This window comes from Triticum urartu, chromosome 6 (assembly GCF_003073215.2).
Source record: "Triticum urartu cultivar G1812 chromosome 6, Tu2.1, whole genome shotgun sequence".
In the NCBI taxonomy this organism is placed as follows: Eukaryota; Viridiplantae; Streptophyta; class Magnoliopsida; order Poales; family Poaceae; genus Triticum; species Triticum urartu.
In genome coordinates, this window is record NC_053027.1 from 235,111,363 (window position 1) to 235,130,105 (window position 18,743).

At 43.6% G+C, this 18,743-nt stretch overlaps 1 long non-coding RNA gene across 6 annotated transcripts; it reads right to left on the bottom strand.

The window, feature by feature from the left end:
- Positions 1–11,353: 11,353 nt before the first annotated feature.
- On the bottom strand, positions 11,354–18,743 carry LOC125512758. Of its 6 annotated transcripts, none has more exons than XR_007285526.1 (10): positions 18,421–18,737; positions 17,215–17,310; positions 17,011–17,075; positions 16,832–16,901; positions 15,789–16,038; positions 14,377–15,153; positions 13,613–13,789; positions 13,320–13,398; positions 13,107–13,222; positions 11,354–11,792 (listed from the first exon to the last, which is right to left on the bottom strand). It is a non-coding gene; the product is annotated as an uncharacterized LOC125512758 (long non-coding RNA). The 6 variants fall into 6 exon arrangements; XR_007285522.1 differs by having other exon boundaries at positions 11,370–11,792; positions 14,377–16,038; positions 18,421–18,586; positions 18,675–18,743; XR_007285525.1 differs by lacking the exon at positions 18,421–18,737 and adding an exon at positions 17,608–18,414 and having other exon boundaries at positions 11,367–11,792; positions 14,377–16,038.

The following is an 18,743-nucleotide window of genomic DNA, read 5'->3' on the forward strand; positions in this document are numbered from 1 at the left end:
GAAGGCAGAAACCCAACGATGAAGTACTCTTTTAACCGTTCCTCAGTTATGGATGAGGGGACCCAGTTACAGACAGTGGGTGTCTTTGACGGCATGACGTGCAAGGAACTGAAAAAGAAATAACGTGTCGGTTCAGTTTATGGTCAGGTTAACAGTCAAAAGTGGAAGATGTAAAACAAGCAATGGAGGCTTAACTAAGGGCTAATGACATATAAAGAAAAGGAAGCCGAAGAGATAAGCCGCCATGACTATGGACTTTCTCAGAAAGCAACTACAGCTAAGTGTTGGCATAAACAAGTTTCATCAAGTTATCATTATTATTTTGGATCAAATGGTTGTTCTGAAAAGAAAAATATTATAGACCTAAATATCTAATACATGCAAGTTCGTCAGTTCTAAACAAAGCCTCTGAACAGGAAAAAGAATTTGTTTGCATTTGAAGTGGGTGTGAAATAACTACCGCATCGGTTTTATACTATCCAAAGATCAAGAAATGGTGATGGTGATGAAATCTATGAAGAGTTCATGATGAACAGTGAAGAACACCAAGGAACTTGAAGGTCCTATGCGGATCTGATGTTGATGAAGAAACAGACTTACAGATGCAGAGTTGTAGCGGAGGTTCGTTGCGTTTTCTTCGGGTCGAATCAGGTTGATGCGGCAGCCTGAGTCGATGAAGACAAGATCTGCGGCGGCGGCGGCAGAGCTCGAGCGGCAGAGAAGCAGCAAGAGGAAGAAGACGACCGAAGGGGGAGAATGGAAAAGACATAGGTCGTGCCTATTTATAAGGAAAAGACTGATAAGTGGGTGCGAGAAATGAGGAGACCAAAACATGGTTATCCTGTTACCCAGGCGCCTCGTTTTTCGGAAAGGCATTAAAGATAAAGATCCGTTAAAAGATGATGTGGTAGCAGGTTTCTGAAAAATCCAGCAATGACGTCATGGCGGGTTACAAGGAAATTTCAGTAAAGATAATAAGATGGATTTTTTGGCTAATTATGGAAGATTGACAAAGAACAAAGTTCAAAGTCAACCTGGGGCCTAATGTTGGGGATATTACCATCAGTTGAGAGCCGCCCAGGAGGGGCCGGTTCAGCTTCAATGGCGGGTTACGCAAGAAGCCCAGTAAACATTCGAAGATTGTAGTTTATTAAGTCTTATAGAAGGCCCAAAGGCCTGGGGCCGGCTTAAGGCCTGATATAATAAACCACCGTATGTAAGGAAATACTTGTATAGAAAGGCATGTAAAGAAGGTCACCGAGTCGGACACGATTATTAGCCGGACGGGACTCTGTAGGCCACCAGGCGTCAACCCGTGTATATAAGGGGACGACCCAGTGGCGGTTTAGGGCAAGAAACAACCAAGTCGATAACCAAGCCGGAGAGTTGAGCCTCTTGGAAGTCGAAACCTCAGCAATACCAATCCCAACTAGACGTAGGCTTTTACCTTCATCGTAAGGGGCCGAACTAGTATAAAAACTCTCTTGTGTGTCCTTTGTCCCGATCAACCCCTTTAAGCTTCCTAGTGCGTTGGCCCTATGACTAAGTCCTTGCTCTAGGACATCTGCCGTGTCAACTCCATGACAGTTTGCATTCGTTCATTCTTGTTCGAATGTTGAGACTATATGTTGCAATTTCGATCCATTTGATTCAGCTTGAATATATGCCTGTCAAGATGCTAACGGATGTCACCCTCTTCAGGATGGCTCCTCCAACGCGTCAGAATCCTAAACCGCGGCCACCACCTCCACCTCCGGAGGCATGGCAAGCTGTGATGGCCGCTACCAATGCCAACACGCGGATGCTTATGCAACTCTTGCAAGAGCGCAACCAAGGAAATCAAGGCCATGGCAACAATCAGAATCAATTTGCTACACTCAACCAGTTCCTCGTCAACCAGCCAAAGACCTTTAGTAACTGTGTTGAGGCAACAGATGCTGATGATTGGCTCGTGGATATCTGCAAGCATTTCGAGTGCAGCAACGTCAGGCCTGAGGACTTTGTCAAGTTTGCCTCGTTCCAACTCAAGGACCAAGCTGCAGAATGGTATCAGCAATACAAAGATTCCAGAGGAGGTCGTGTGATTACCTGCGATGAATTCCATCAAGACTTCAAAGCTCACCACATTCCTCAGAGTGTTGTTGAGGGCAAGCGTGAGGAGTTCCGCAACCTGAAGCAAGGCAGCTTGTCTGTTTACCAGTATAACATCATGTTCCAGAAGCTCGCTTGTTTCGCTAAGCAAGACGTCCTGGACGAGAAGAGCATGATTTATCAGTTCAAAGGTGGCCTCAGAGAAGATCTTCAACTAGCTCTCGTGCTTTTCGAGCCGAAGAAGTACGATGAGTTCTACAATATTGCACTGAAACAAGAGACTGCTCAGATCAAGTGCGATGCTTCCAAGAAACGAGTCAGGGATGCAACTCCTTCTTCCTCAACTCAAGTGGTAACTAAGAAGCAAAAGTATTGGTTGCCTCCTCCTCCTCCGTTCTGTCAGCCTTATCAGCAGAAGAGCAAAGGTGGCAATGGATCTTCCCACTCACCCAACCCAGGCTTTCAGAACAAGACTTCGTCTCAACCTCCAAGATCAAGTGCTCCGTATCACCATCCGCTTTCAGAGGTCCCGTGCAACAAGTGTCAACAGAAGGGTCACTATGCCAACAAATGCTTCAATTAGAGGCGTCTTCCTCCTCCTCTTCCTGTGAGATCTGCCAGCACCGCAGTGATCAAGCATAATCCCAAGCATGCCAAGGTTAACTTGTTGAACGCAGCTTAGGCAGAGGACTCGTCAGATGTGATAATGGGTAACCTTCCTATTAACGATATTCCTGCAAAAGTTCTTTTTGATACTGGTGCATCGCATTGTTTCATGTCAAAACCATTTTTTGCCAAGAATGAATTCGCTTCTTCTCATTTGGGAAAATCAATGGATATCGTTTCTCCGGGTAAACGGTTGAGTCCAGTTTGGTGGTTCCAGATGTTTCTATCACGTTGGGTGACTATAAGTTTCTGTCTTCTCCAATGGTCCTTGGTAACTCGGATATTGATCTTATTCTCGGAATGGACTGGCTTTCTAAGCACAAGGCTCAGCTTGATTGTGCTGCCATGCAGATTCAATTGACACATTCGTCTAACGATGTAATCGTCTTTGCCGCTCATGAAGATACAATTCGACTATTTTCTCTCAATGAGAAGGGCGAATTGGATGCCATATCTCAGATTCCAGTCGTTTGTGAATATCAAGACGTCTTTCCAGAAGAGCTTCCAGGAATGCCTCCGCACCGGCCAGTTGAATTCATCATCGATCTTGAGCCTTGCACGGAACCTATTTGCAAATGTCCTTACAAGCTTGGACCTGAAGAGTTGAAGGAGCTGAAGAAACAACTCGATATTCAAGAGAGTATGGGTCTCATCCGACCAAGTTCTTCTCCATGGGGTTGTGGTGTTCTTTTTGTCAAGAAGAAGGATGGAACGGACCGACTTTGTGTCGACTACCATCCATTCAACAAGAAGACAATAAAGAACAAGTACCCACTTCCCAACATCAATGAGCTTTTCGAACAACTAAAAGGTGCTCAAGTATTCTCCAAGCTTGACCTCCATATGGGCTACCATTAGATTCGCATTCGTGAAGAAGATAACCCCAAGACAGCATTCAGAACAAGCTATGGTTCATATGAATACATTGTCATGTCTTTCGGCCTTGTCAATACTCCGCCAACATTCTCTCGCATGATGAACTTCATCTTCAACCCTTACACAAATGACTTCATCTTGGTCTACCTCGATGAAATTTTGGTCTTTTCCTAGAACAAGGAGGATCATGCCAAGCACTTGAGATTGGTGCTGGATAAACTCAGAGAACATTAGTTCTATGCGAAGTTTTCAAAGTGCGAGTTTTGGCTCAATGAGGTTCTCTACCTTGGGAATATCATCTCCGCCAAGGGCGTAGCTGTGAATCCTGAGAAGGTGTCTGCAATTGTGAATTGGGAACCGCCTCAGAATGTGAAGCAACTCCGCAGCTTCCTTGGGCTCGCAAGCTATTGTCGAAGGTTCGTTCAGAACTTCTCTAAGATCGCGAAGCCTCTTTCCAACCTTCTCTAGAAGCATGTGAAGTATGTCTTGTCACCTGAATGTGACATCGCTTTCAACACCCTCAAAGAGAAGTTAGTTACTGCTCCAGTTCTGACTCCTCCTAATGAATCCAAACCGTTCGAGGACTTCTGTGATGCTTCCCTTCAAGGTCTCGGTGCAGTTTTGATGCAAGAGAAGAAAGTTGTGGCCTATACCTCTCGCCAGTTGAAGCCCAATGAAAAGAACTACCCCACTCATGACCTCGAGTTGGCGGCAGTTGTCCATGCTCTTTTAACATGGAGACATCTCTTGTTGGGAAGAAAAGTGGACATCTTCACTGATCATAAGAGCCTCAAGTACATCTTCACTCAGCCCAACCTCAACCTCAGGCAAACTCGTTTGGTCGAAATGATTCAAGAGTATAATCCGAGTATTGAATACACTCCAGGCAAGGCCAATGTAATTGCTAATGCATTGAGCAGGAAGGCTTAGTGCAACAGTATGATTATCAAGCCCTACCAACCAGAGCTTTGTGAAGCTTTCCGCAAACTCTAATTTGCAAGTTGTTCCTCAAGGTTTCCTCGCCAACCTTCAAGTCTCCCCTACCTTGGAAGACCAGATTCGCCAAGCTCAGCTTCTTGATGCTATGGTGAAAAAGGTGAAGATTGGGATTGTCAAGAGTCAACCCAAGTACAAGTGCTACCGACTTGATGACAAGGATACTCTCTTCTTCGAGGATCGTATTGTTGTGCCCAAAGGTGACCTCTGTAAAGTGATCATGAACGAGGCTCATAATTCTCTCCTCTCCATCCACCCTGGGAGCACGAAGATGTATCAGGACCTCAAGCAGGCTTATTGGTGGACTCGAATGAAGCGCGAGATTGCTCAATTCGTGAATGAATGTGATGTCTGCAGAAGAGTGAAGGCAGAACACCAAAGGCCAGCTGGTCTCCTCCAACCTCTTGCCATTCCAGAATGGAAGTTTGACCACATTGAGATGGACTTCGTGACTGGGTTTCCAAAGTCCAAGCGTGGCAATGATGCTATATTCATTGTCATCGACAAACTCACCAAAGTGGCTCACTTTCTGCCTATCAAAGAGTCAATCACTTCAGCTCAATTGGCGGAACTCTATACCTCTCGAATTGTCTCTCTGCACGGTATTCCACAAGTGATCTCTTCAGACAGTGGCAGCATCTTTACCTCCAAGTTTTGGGATTCCTTTCAGAAGGCCATGGGCACCAACATCCGCTTCAGCACAGCTTTCCATCCTCAAACTAGCGGTCAAGTCGAGCATGTCAACCAGATTCTTGAAGATATGCTCAGGGCTTGTGTGATCTCCTTCGGCATGAAGCGGCAGGATTGTCTTCCATATGCTGAATTCTCCTACAACAACAGTTTTCAAGCAAGTTCGGGCAAGGCCCCATTTGAAATCCTGTATGGCAGGAAGTGTCGTACCCCTCTCAACTGGTCCGAAACCGGTGAACGTCAGCTGCTGGGTAATGACTTAATCACAGAGGCAGAGGAAATGTGCAAAGTAATTCGAGATAACCTCAAAGCAGCCCAATCCCCCCAGAAGAGCTACTATGACAGTAAGCACCGTGATTTGGCTTTCGAGATCGGAGATCATGTTTACCTCCGGGTCTCTCCTATGAAAGGTACTCGTCGCTTCGGTATCAAAGGGAAGCTTGCCCCTAGATACGTGGGACCTTTCAAGATCGTCAGCAAGAGAGGCGATCTCGCCTATCAACTCGAGCTTCCTTCAAACTTTGCAAATGTTCATGATGTGTTCCATGTCTCTCAGCTCCGAAAGTGCTTCAAGACTCCTGACCGCATCGTCAACTTCGAGGACATTGAGCTCCAAGAAGATCTCTCTTATTGTGAGCACCCAGTTGCTATTCTTGAAGAGACTGAACGCAAGACTCGCAACAAGTCAATCAAATTCCTCAAACTCAAGTGGTCACACCATTCCGACCGTGAAGCTACCTGGGAACGCGAGGATCACCTCCGTTCTGGGAACGCGAGGATCACCTCCGTTCTGAATACCCGGCGTTCTTTCAGTCCTAGATCTCGGGACGAGATTCTTTCGTAGTGGTGGAGTGTTGTAACACCCCGGATATGACTTTCCCAATTTGTAATCCAACTCTTTCCGTTTCCGGCGTTAAGTTATTTTATTTTCTTGGGTTAGGGTTTTTGTCTCCGTGTGTTGTTGCCATTGTCATGCATCTCATATCATGCCATCTTGTGCATTGCATTTGCATACGTGTTTGTCTCATGCATTCGAGCATTTTCCCCGTTGTCCGTTTTGCATTCCGGCGCTTCGTTCTCCTCCGGTGGTCATTTCTACCTTTCTTTCGTGTGTGGGGATTAAACAATTCCGGATTGGACCGAGACTTGCCAAGCGGCCTTGGTTTACTACCGGTAGACTGCCTGTCAAGTTTCGTACCATTTGGACTTCGTCTGATGCTCCAACGGTTAACCGAGGGACCGAAAAGGCCTCATGTGTGTTGCAGCCCAACACCTCTCCAATTTGGCCCAAAACCCACCAAAACCTTCTCCATCATCTAGAGCGTTCGAAAACCGCACCTCATTTGGACTCTCCTAGCTCCCTCTACCTCTATAAATAGACCCCCTCCGAAATCCGGATCTCCCTCGTCCGAAACCCTAAAAAATCGTCTCTGTGCCGGCCGGACACGTCCGCCCTGACCGGACGTCCCGCCGCCGCCAACCACGCTCCGCCACGTGGCGCGGAGCCGCTCGTCCTGCCGCCGGCCCGGGGAGCCCGCATCAGGCCCCCGAGGCCCATCCGGATCCGCCGCCGCCCGCCTTCGCCCTCCTCCACTCCGGCTCGCCGGCGCCGCCGCGCGCCTCGCGGGTCTTCGCGCCGCCATCGACGCCCGCCGCCGCCGCCTCGCTCCGGCGCCGCCCCGCCGCGCTGCTCCCGCCGGCCGACACCGCCGCCTCGCTCCGGCGCCCGTCCGCGACTCCGACCGGCCCCCTCGTCCTCCGCGGCAAGTCCGACACCGCCCCGACGACTCCGGCGAGCTCCAGCTCCGAGTCCGGAGAACCTCGTTTTCCGTGCCAGCCGGATCCGATCCAGATCTAGATCCCCTCCTCGGTTGACTTTTTCTCCCGAAACCCTAATCCATATGCCCATGTTCATCATGTCGTAACTTTGCATCCGTAGCTCCGTTTTGGGCATATAGCATATCAAAATGTTCGTCCTCAGAGAGTACATCATTTCATTCCATTGCATCATTTTCATTTGAGTTCATCTTGATGCCCGAAATGCTGTTAGAAGAGTGCTACTTGAGATAATTGTCAGATCTGCTACTCCATTTAGATATTTGTCATTTTTGCCATGATTAATGTGTGCATGATATGCCCATAGCGTTCTACATATGTTTTGTTAAGGGTTTTGCCATCTTTCCAGAGGTGCAACCCATGTATTTTTGTGATGTGTGTGGTGACTAGCACAAGCTTGCAAAGTGAGGCACTTGTTAATGCTGATTTCAGGGACTTAGCAATTCCACTAAGTCCTTGAGCTGTTTATCTCATATGCCATATGTTCATGTTGTTTCCTAGTGATCCGTGCCTCTTTTGAGGATGATCAGTAAGGATGTTTTATTAATCTTGTAGTGATCTATCCATCCATGTCTTTGTTTGCAATTATGGAGCACCCTAGCTTGAGTCAATCGAGCTCTACTTTTGCTACTTCGTGAATCTGGGCAGATTGTCTACTTGTTAGCAATTTTGCCGATGATGTTGTAGTTGATCCGTGCATGCTATGCTATTGTTCTTGCCATGTCTAGCTTGCATTTTGTATTCTTGATGGATGTATGCTTAGATTTTCATGACTTGCTCCGTAGTGAGTGCATCGAGCTCGTAAACATGCCTACTTGATATCTGTTTTCAGCATGTGCCAGTTTTCACTAAGTCTGAAAACTGATTATGCTTTTTTATGTTCACATGCTTGCAAATGTGTTTTCTGATCCCTTTTGGCTCAAGGTCACTAAGGGACTTTTGTTAAGCTTTTTGAGTAGCTCCATGCCATGTTTTACTTTGCCATGTTCAGGATCTTGTAGCATGTAGTTTTGTTGCTCCAAAGAGTGCTACCTGATCTGAAATTCCAGACAAGTGTTAATTTCACTAAGTCTGAAATCTGTTTACCATATGCATTTTTGCCATGCTTGTTTGAACCTGTTAATGGATGAATTGGCCGTAGCTCAGTGCTAGACTTTTGTTAAGCATCTTGAATGCATCCCTGCCATGTATTTTTATGCCATGTTGAGTGATGTAGCATGTTCATCTCTTGCATTTAGATGGCTACTTGCTGTAAATCGTAGAACGTGGTCATATTTGAATCGCTTGCCATTTCCAAACCGTAACTCCGATTCCGGCATTCTTTATATCGTTTTCAAGCGATTTCATCTCATCTTTCCAGTGGCACACTTGGATTCCCAAGTTGAGGCCAGGTTCATGCATCCCTTGTCCAAATCTTGCATATGCATCCCGCATCGCATCCCGCATAGCATACCATCCTTGCATCATATTGTTTGATCCTTGCACGTGGTTGATTGTGTCCTTTGTTGCTTGTTTGTCTTGTTTGGGTAGAGCCGGGAGACGAGTTCGCTAACGAGGAGCCCGTTGAGTTTGCTTTCGAGGATCCAGTCAACTCTGACAACTTTGCAGGCAAGATGATCATACCCTCGAAATCACTACTATCTTTGCTTTGCTAGATGCTCGCTCTTTTGCTATGCCAATGCTACGATGCCTACCACTTGCTTTCAAGCCTCCCAAATTGCCATGTCAAACCTCTAACCCACCATGTCCTAGCAAACCGTTGATTGGCTATGTTACCGCTTTGCTCAGCCCCTCTTATAGCGTTGCTAGTTGCAGGTGAAGATTGGAGACCGTTCCTTGTTGGAACATTATTTACTTGTTGGGATATCATTATATTGCCATGTTATCTTAATGCATCTATATACTTGGTAAAGGGTGGAAGGCTCGGCCTCTCGCCTAGTGTTTTGTTCCACTCTTGCCGCCCTAGTTTCCGTCATATCGGTGTTATGTTCCCGGATTTTGCGTTCCTTACGCGGTTGGGTTATAATGGGAACCCCTTGATAGTTTGCCTTGATTAAAGCTTTTCCAGCAATGCCCAACCTTGGTTTTACCATTTGCCACCTAGCCTCTTTTCCCTTGGGTTTCCGGAGCCCGAGGGTCATCTTATTTTAAACCCCCCCCCCGGGCCAGTGCTCCTCTGAGTGTTGGTCCGAACCAGGCAGCCTGCGGGGCCACCTCGGGGAAACTCGAGGGTTGGTTTTACTCGTAGCTTGACCTATCTGAGTGTGCCCTGAGAACGAGATATGTGCAGCTCCTATCGGGATTTGTCGGCACATTCGGGCGTGTGTTGCTGGTCTTGTTTTAACCTGTCGAAGTGTCTTGAAGAACCGAGATACCGAGTCTGATCGGAACGTCTTGGGAGGAGGTCTATTCCTTCGTTGACCATGAGAGCTTGTCATGGCTAAGTTGGGACTCCCCTGCAGGGATTTGAACTTTCGAAAGCCGTGCCCGCGGTTATGGGCAGATGGGAATTTGTTAATGTCCGGTTGTAGATAACTTGAACCTTAACTTAATTAAAATGAATCAACTGAGTGTGTTACCGTGATGGCCTCTTCTCGGCGGAGTCCGGGAAGTGGACACGGTGTTGGAGTAATGCTTGCGCAGGGTTGTCCTCTAGTTTCTCGCTCGCGCTTTGCCTTCCTTCTCAGCTCTCTTTTGCGAAACAGGATAGCCACCATATATGCTAGTCGCTTGCTGCAGCTCATCATATATTTTTACCTTGCCTTACCTATAAGCTTAAATAGTCTTGATCGTGAGGGTGCGAGATTGCTGAGTCCCTGTGGCTCACAGATTACTATTACACCAGATGCAGGGCCTGATGATTCCGCTCCAGGTGACGCGCTTGAGCTCAAGTGGGAGTTCGACGAGGACTCTCAACGTATATATTTTCTTTCCTGATGATCAGTAGTGGTGCCCTGTTGGGGGTGATCGGGACCGTGTCGCATGTTGGGTTATCTTTTATTTTGGCGCCGTAGTCGGGCCATGAGTGTTTGGATGATGTAATGTTATTTATGTACCTTGATTGACGTGGCGAGTGTAAGCCAACTATGTTATCTCCCCTTTATTATTTATATTACATGGGATGTTGTGAAGATTGCCTAACTTGCGACATATGCCTTCAATGCGATTATGTCTCTAAGTCGTGCCTCGACACATGGGAGCTATAGTCGCATCGAGGGTGTTACATGTACACCGAGAGATTGATAGTGAGGACCCACCAGATCCAAGCCGTACGCAAGCAAGTGCCTCATTGAAAAAAAAAAGCTTCCTCCTAATTGTATACTGAAGTTGGCGCCCATGGGTTTGTCAACCTAGTCAATAAACGAAATAAATTTCCAACAATGACTGTCATCAGGGAGCTTTTTTAAGGGGTATCGAGGATCTTTTTTTCGTTTTTGCGGGAAAGGGTATCGGGGATCTAGCCGGTATCATTTTTTTCTAGAGGGCAAACAACTATCAGCTAGGCTTAGGTTTTGTTTTTTAACATGTGCAGCCCACGACATACCGAGACAGTGGTTTCAACTATTTTTTGAGGTCCATCATGTACGTACCGGCCTATGGGCCTCCCAGTGTAGGTTTTACTTTTTCTTAAAGATCGGCAGCCCGATGTATTTTTTTTAATAAAATACAGATCTCTGTTCTATTTATCTATATATAAGAACTAGTTGACCCGTTGCGCCAAATGGCGCAGAGACCCGCTAAAGCCATGTTGTCGATGAAAATAGTTTCATTTTGGAAGGACATGGCGCAAAGACCCACTTAATCCATGTACTAAAAAAATACCATGTTTTAGCTGGTTTATATGTGGGCAAGGACATATGATAACAAAATTTACCCTTTTTTAATAAAAAAAATAGAGATTGTTGTCTACAATGAGATGTACACACACTTTTTAATTTACCTTAGCCAAATGGCGTAGAGTCCGATTTGATACCATGGTCGCGTTGAAAATATTTGCATTTTTTCAATAACTTTATGCTTAAGCAAGCACAAAGACCATGTCAAACCCATCGGTCTGTCAAATAGTGCATAGACCAGCTAAATCCATGTGCAAATTGAAAAGAAAATCCATGATTTTTTGGTTTAGTTGTGGACAAGCATATATAGTAACAAATCTAACACCCCCCTATAATAATAAAAAAGAATAGAGGCTTGCCATCTACAATAAGACTCATTTTTAACCAAGAGTTGTTTGAAAATAAATGCATGGAAATTTAGCTATAATAAGGATCTTTTTAATAATGCTGAAAATTGAAAGGAACATAGCCTCAAATTATGTAATGGAGTTTTCAAAATGCGGGCATTCTCTCTATACAATTTTGCTACGTTGGGTATAACTTAGGAATCCAGGTCACACTTTGTCCTTGAAACATTCTTCGTAAACTCTCCCCTCCCACTCCTGTGGATTCATTGCACTTTGTCCGTCACAATCCTTTACAGGTCAGATGCATTGTAATTCCTTCATTTGTGAAAGGAGCTGCACAAAAATGCCTTGCACAATGTTTGTCCTCTCTTCAGTGATGGAGCCACTCTCTACATCTCTGTCTTGAAGGGATCTGGAGAAACAATGCTCAGCTCCATGTTTATGACATGTTGTTCTGTTGTAGTAGAAGCGCAAACATGAAATGAGAAGTCAATTAAAGAAACAAGGACATGTTGGTCTGCTACAATGGAAGGGCAAACTTTAAATGATAAATCATAGTGGTGGTTTCATCCAGAGGGCATTGTGAGGCAAGACATGTGTACGTATTTTTGCATATGCCACAAATTCTGTAGAAGTAAGCACATTCATGCCACTGATTTCTCGTAGGGTATAGGGCTCAATCTTAAAAAAAGGTCATAGGGCTCGAAGACTCGTCAGTCCTTGAACTGGTTACATTATAAACAAACTAAGGCAACACAAATCAATAGGTGGAAGCATAATTTTCAAGATGGTCCCAACACCAATGAGCTTTGGGATTAGAGCAAGCCCATTAGTATTATATGATCTTATTACCTCCATTTATCCTACAACAAAATAACCTATCTGTAAGAAATTGCAACCAGTATGAAACTGAACCTCAGACATGTGAATTATTATTTTTCACTTTCTCTAATACAATTTGGCTTCTCCATGGGCGCGCTCATGTGCAGGCAACATCTATAATTGTTTAATATGTTTCTACACAAACTATTGGTCTCATTGATTGAACTGTAGAACACAAATTTTCAAAATATGCATTAAAGTACTTAATATACATGAGTATTTTTTTACTTTCTTTAATAGAAATAACGAGAATTAAAGGACATTCACATCATGAAAAGTGAGGAAACAGTACTCAGGCCCTTTTCACCTTTATTTTTTCTATATCTTTCTCGTGCACTCATCTTGACACGGATGATTATCATCCTTTGGATATATTTAAAACATAAAATTGTTCTGACTTCAAGCCACAAGAATTATTCAAAACACAAGATTGTAAGAATATAATAATATAAGAGCGCATAATTAGAATGTTATGACATGCTAAAAGTTATTACGAAAACAGATAAATTATAAGGACAGGAAGGAAAAATCAGTGAGGTCTGACCTCTTTCTAGAAGTGCTGAGAAGATAGGATATAGAAGGAAAAAACTCAATAGAGACGTTCTGAAAATTTATGATTGATTTGTTCTTGCTCATAAAGACATTCTGAAGAATATAACACACTGGAGTAGACACAAGCGGTAAATCCAGGTTTGACTTTTAAGTTTTAAACAAAAAATTTCTTATTGATGATAAGTGAGAAAACGAAAACTATGAGTGAATGTTTAGTTTGGCCGGTCAGGTCCTATGAGGACATTACACATCAGTCAGAGTTCCATGGAGATGGTCTCATTTCCTATACCTAACCTATATGTATGTGTGTGTGTGTGTGTGTGTGTGTGTATACCTCCATGGAGATGGACGAAGACGACACGACCCACATCACGACAACGTGGTTCTAGTTTCCTTGCTCCGTCCCTTTGCTTCTCTTCAGGTCTCTACCTTGGTGCTGTCATGCCACTCCTGCATTCCAATCTAACATTTAGCTAATATAAACCCACTGCTCTCTGTACAACCGAGCACTAATAGGGGAAAGAAGAAAAACTTGAACCTCACTTACCCACTGAAGTGTGTAAAGCCCAGCTCTGAATTTTCGGTTGCACCGCTCATCATCATCCATCTCAGAGAATAGGAAAAATCTGCAATGATATGAATGGACTTAGAATTAACTGTTGCGAGAATAAAGGATTTACATCTACAACTACAGTATGAAAATAGTGGCTTCATAGTTTGTATTCTCAGCAAAAAAAAGAATTAATAATGTAGCAACAACATACATGCAACAAGCCAACAACTACTCGGCATGCATTTCCCAGAGCTGGCAACACTAACAAATAAGACGCTCAGACATACCTGTGCGAAGCTTCAGGCTGGGGATTCCTTTCTTCACTCAAGGAAGTATGTTGCTGCCATCGCCAAAAAAAACAACGACCTGCACCTTTTTCCTCCTTAGTGAACGTCACCCAACATCATCCCATTTGTCGACCTCCTTGATCTGCACCTCTACCAGGGACACAACTCGCCTTATACCTGATGATGAGAGGAGGTTAGAAGACGATGGGTGCACAGAGGAGACAAAGACAAATCTTGGCAACATATATCAAGCAGAACCAAACAAGCAAGGCTCACATTACTTCCAACTTATGTTGTGTAACTGTGTTGTGAGATTTAATTATTCAGATTCAGGCCAAACACCGGTAGAGTGGTACTGGAATGATCTGCCGGCAGATGACCTTTAACAGTAATAGAATACAGAATTTCAGCAAGTAGTTTAACAGGATACCCTTACAATTGCTAAGTAAGGTAAATAAACACTGCTCTCAAAGTTTTAAAGAGTTTCAAGTGAACAGTTCACTGATTCTTTTACTATAATACAGATATCTCTGAAGTTTACGCAAAGAAGAATGGACTCCCATGATACTCCGGTACGCTAACATGATACATGGTTCAAAATGATAAAGCCGCATCTTCATATTAGTGGATTATGACCTTCCAAGTATCAGTGGCAATTTCTATAGGTGTCGTATCACACCGTTATGTACACTAGTTTAATGCCCGTGCGTTGCCACGGAACAATAAATTTTCATGTCATTCATCATTATTGTTGGTGCTCCCACCTTGCCAGTTTTATCGCCGTCATCAGCAAACACAGTCAACTCATTGCTCTCCGTCAACGTTGGTTGAGGAGAAGGTCCAGAACCGTCCTCTCATTGCCCTAACAAGCCCTCTGCTAAAAGCACTCGGCCATAAAATAGTTGACATACATACTTATCATCACGAGTAAGACAAAATGTATCTCCATGTTCTCAATCAAACCTCGTATAGCTTAAGCGATATTGGTCACAATGGCACCAAACAATAAATTTAGGCATAGAGATCATGAGTTGTAGACATGGTTATAAAAATATCTTGTACTTCAAGAGGATGTGTTCGGCAAAATAGAAGAATTTGTGTCGTATGTGGCTTATTACCACACTGACAAATATTGAATCACCAAACAAGCGTACATAGTGAACCATCGAAAGCTTGACATATTAGCCCATAGAATTCACACCACATCCAAAAGTCAAACAAGGTCCACGAGAAACAAAAAATTATCAACAATCAAAGAGCATACAGCGTCTCTGACACATGTATGTCGATGCATTTGCTCAGTGGCTACAGAATAACACATGACTATAGAAACATTTGTCAAAGTGTGATTTCCCGTTTCCCCTGCATAGCCATGTTTCTCTATGTCACATCTACTTCTCCACTCCGGCCTCCTTAAAAAATTGAATCCTTATAGAACCAAAATATATGAAACTCACAGTATATATCTTTCAACAAGCATCTGACTTATTTTTCACGGTTGTGCCATTCCTTCTCCATCTGATTTCTCATTTTTTTTCTATCTATGTAACAAAGCATCAATCATCATGAGAGAAATCAACACAGAACTGACCCACTATAAATTATCAACCAGGGGTTCCGAGCATTAAAGTGACGGTAATAGTTAGCATTTGATGAATTATAAGAGTAGAAGAGTATAATAAAAAAGTAAGAGAAGAAAACATACTATATTTAGATTCTTTCATGATGGTGAAATTTGAAGGGTTGATTGTCTATAATAATTTTCTACAATTAGGACCATCCAAAGGGTGTAGCTAACAAGTCAAAATTATCCCAGTTAGTAATGCAATGGATGTCTTTGCCTTGCTGCTTCTAGATAGTCTTATTCGAAGACAAGTTTGTCTCTAAAATCGACCAACATAGCTTGATTGACAAGCAAGCAGCAAGCAAGCCTGGTCAATCAAAATCATACAAAAGCTTGGTAATTCAAAATTTGACCCTACCCACAACAAAGAAAATAAATGATTCATCGTCTCTTGTTATGATCTAATTTTCCTAGAAAATGATGTTGTAATAGGTAGTTCCTCAAATATTCTCATTGCTAAAAGCACAAAGATACTACTTCTTACTTGAGAAACATAACTTCAAATCTGAAAGTGCTACGACAACAGAGCAAAATCCGAGGAATGAGATTCACCTTCAAAGCAATACAACACAAAAGAACTCCTCAAGATCCTGCGAAGTATTAACTGAGGAATATAACTGAAATAACTTGAGCAGAAAAACCCACATGAAGTTAGTGCTAAGCCATACATTCAACCTTTGTGTTTGACACAGAAAGATATAGCTGAAATTACATGGTTGTCTAGTATCCCACCCTTCAGAACTTCTTTCCGGAAGGTATTTGGGTCCAACACAGTGGGGTATATAATTGTTGCTTTGCACATCTGTACCATCAATGATCAATCAACCAATGGCTACATTTCATTATTGATCAACACTGACTAATTTAACCTGAGATTGAACTGACCCATGGTATAAACCAGTAAACAAAATATTTTGTGTCTAGAAACACCAACTCTCCGTAACAGACAATAAGTGGCAAAAAATACCCCGGCTAAATATTTCTGGCTGGAGTTCACACAAAAAGAACAGGGAACACTGAATCGTCAGATGAATCAATTATGTCGCAGTATGTGTTTTCATCTGTACATATCACAAATTTGCAGCCTTAATAAAGTAATAGTGAAGAACAAAAGACCATATACACTCAGTTTTTGTAGAGTGGGTGAGGCAATTGTAGTACCAAAGAGCACCCAATAGCACTGATATATTCTGTATCGAGCCGAAAGAAGATGCCTCTTTTTATTAGATGTCTATCCAGTAACTCACGCCCTACAAAAGATTATCTAGATCTGCTGCTTGCGCAAACTATAACATTTTACCCGCAAATGAGGCTAGGGGTGAAACTGTAATTTAGAAAATTGAAAAAAGCAAAGTATATGATCTGCTACCATACACATGGATTAAGCTAGATCCTCTTAATCCTTATTCACGTTGCACTGGTTAAGCTAGGCGATGAATTCTCTGCTTAACAGTTCTTCAACTTCTTCTACATGTTAATTTCCTTTCTTTTTAGCCACTTCACATTTAGTGGACAATTGACCAAGCGGATGAATTATCAAAGACATATGCAGCAGTATAGCTAATGTCTTCCGGAATGGCGAGCATGTTACATACCTCACATTCATCACCTGGTAAGGAGCAACGCTGACCGCCAGCATTGTTGACTGCGGAAGCTCTAGGTCACCTTAAACAGACAAGACACATGTGCATAAGTAACATATATCTGTTTCAGGTATTATCAAATATTGTACTTAATTTTAAGCAGGACGTATGGATCTTCGTTGTCACTCTACCTGGAAAGGGTAAGAACAAACGCACTGCAAGCGCAAGAAAAGCAGTCCACATCCCATATTCACTCCTAAAATTAGGAATAGACACCATAGGATAAGTACGCCAAAAGTAAGTGTTCTTGTCTCAAAAAGAATAAACATCCAGTAGCTATAGCAAGAAAAGAGGAAAAGGTAATGATTCTTTTGGGCCAAATGGCAGAACCTTACTTGATCCATGAGATTACAGTGCTAGGTGCTTGCAGAACAAACAATGGCACGATGAAAGATTTGTGTATGCCTGTGCCTTTAGCAAGCAAGAGCACTCTGCAGGAGGGAAAAGAGTAATAAATAAATGCTCAAAAAATAGTCCAATCATTTGATGACAAAACCAAATACCCCCGCCGTTCCTAAATATAAGTCATTTAAGAGATTCCAATAAGTGACTACATATGGAACAAAATGAGTAAATCTACACTCTAAAATATGTCTATATACATCCGTATGTTGTAGTCCATTTGAAATCTCTCAAAAGACTTATATTTAGGAACGGAGGGAGTATGTCGCAGAATGAAATAAACTACATGGAGAATAGCAAGAGCCGAGTTTTTGAAGAATTATCACTTTCAGTTACACAAGATTGCCCGTCCTCAAGATAGCAATTGCAATTTGGAGTCATGGCCTGAACAGCCCCAGTAACTCATCCAAGATCTGAAGCAAGATTAACACCTTGGTGTTGACAAGTTAGTGTCGTAACATGAATGCGCTAATAACTTATGATGGATCAGAAGCATAAAGTAGATACACTACGGTTCCGCGGCAAGCTAAGCAAGTCACCAAGTGGACGGAACCTGAGCATCATGATACGAAAAGAGTACCATTCTGTAAGTTATGTTTAACAGACTGATGATGTTAACATGACTTGAATTTATACCTTGAGTAAATTTCTGCATTCGAATTATACGACATTCAAATTTTTAATACAAAAACCATGCATTGCAGTTTCCTGTGATAAAGAGTGACGCCACTGAACACAAGGTGTCATGTTAATGTGTAAACAGACTGAATATCTGGCAGTATTCGTTATCGCAGCATATGGTACTACAAGTACACTGTCTATCTAGTTCTTGTGAAGTGTGTTAATGTTGCTCCTACCTCCTAAAGATATGAACATGATGCGTTAATTCTTTTACTTGCTGTGAAAATATCAGCTCGTGGTTACTGATCAAGAAACCAACTCCATCTAACAGTTGTTGCATGATGCCCTCTGAGTAACCATCGACAGGTTACAGAATGTATGACAGGATCGTGCATCTTACAATTTGACACCAGCAGTTGCGCAATTGACAGCCCTCGCAGGCAAAAGCACGAACATATTCGGAGCCCGAAAGGATTATGCGTTTCTGTATCATGAGCAAATCACATCGGAAAAGGTACCTTTGGGTATCGACGATGAGATGGGGGAGGCACTCACGCCGCGGCCGCGACGGAGACACACTGCTTCATGAGCGGGATGATGTACACCGACGCGTTGCACACGACGGCGCTCCACCGGCTCCGGCACGGCGGGACCAGCGGCAGAGTGGCGCATCCCCTGCTGGCCCTGCATAAACGGCGCACACAGAGATCACCCGACGACACGGTGGGTAGACGAAAGGCGGGCGCCGGGGTAACCCGGCGAGCAGCTTCACCTGAGCGCGCCGGTCCGCGCGGCGGGCTGAGCCGCCCGCGCCCGCGGCGTCAGCACGGGGCAGGGTGCC